Here is a 1,319-nt window from a genome sequence, read left to right on the forward strand (position 1 = left end):
TTCGTATCTTTTAGCCGTTCTACCAGCGTGGCTCTGCTGGGACGACAATGGCAGTTGGTTAGTTAAGCAACTTTTTGATTGCTTTGACATTTAGTGCGGACATTCATGGTTCCCAGAGGATGACACCTATCGGCTTCTGTAGTTCTCAGACTTTTAGTCTAGTATTACCAAGAGGTTGACATTTGTGGTTTTGAGGGGAAAATCTCTAAAGCTAGTGGCTGGATTGTCATGGAGTTCGATCCAGACATTCATTGTTGGATGTGGAGTATTTTCTGACGACGACGTCCACTGAATTGGACAAACTCGCTCGAGAGGAACCTGAGCAGAGTCAGCAATCTTCAGTCCACTTGAAGAGTTCATTTTCAAAACCATTTTTGTAGATTTTCAGAAAACACATATTTTGTTGTTGTGTGCATGTGATAATATCAAACTGAAGTCGAGTGGATTTGACTCATTCGTAATGGCATTGTCTCAGGTAGACGATAGAAAAGCGGGTTTTCTGACGATTTGTGAAGATGGAGTTTTCTGTTTTTGCAAAAAAACTCTACACTTGTAGGTTTTTTGTGAACTGCACAGTGAGTACAACCAGCCAAGCTGATCTTTAGAGCAACCGATAAAGAGAAGTCGTGCTTTATTTCAAATACAGTCCTCAATCTGCCCCCATGTGCATCACAAAGCTTTCAGCCTTTGCGAGTCATGTTTGCACACAGACTTCATAAAACCTCCAGCCTGCTCATGTTGTGACCTAATACAGGAACCTTCCAAGCAGACTGTGTGACAGATGTGGAGCTTACAGAAACAATTTCATCAATTACCAGCCGTCCTCTGACAGTTCACTTGTTAAGTCACAAGGCTCTGTGACTTCGTTCGTTTCACATGAACCTTCCTCAAGTATTCTGACTTACTCAATTTTCTCATTTAGTTCAGTTCTTGCAAACATGAATAAAACAAATACAGCACTGAGTGACAAAGGCTCCCCCTGACCCACAACCAGAACAAAACCACCCTAATGTCCACCCAGTATATAAACGCACCATCCTCTACCATTACCTATTCAAAAAGGGGGTGGTCTGCACAACGAGGGCTGCTCTAGCATCCACATTATGTCCAACGCAGTGTTCCCAAACAGCATATGAATACTTGCTCCCCACTCAGACTGCCTAAGCCGCCCTCAAACAAACAAACAAATCAAATTCCCGCGCCCCCCGCATGAGCCTGCCCGTCCCTTCACACCGCACAGCCCTCCACTTCCCACACCGAGCAGACCCAACCATGATCCATCTTAGGAAGCGAGCCTCCTCTTCCAAGGGCCAATATAC

The sequence above is a fragment of the Stegastes partitus genome, unplaced genomic scaffold, assembly GCF_000690725.1.
Source record: "Stegastes partitus isolate 25-593 unplaced genomic scaffold, Stegastes_partitus-1.0.2 Scaffold93, whole genome shotgun sequence".
NCBI classification, from domain to species: Eukaryota; Metazoa; Chordata; class Actinopteri; family Pomacentridae; genus Stegastes; species Stegastes partitus.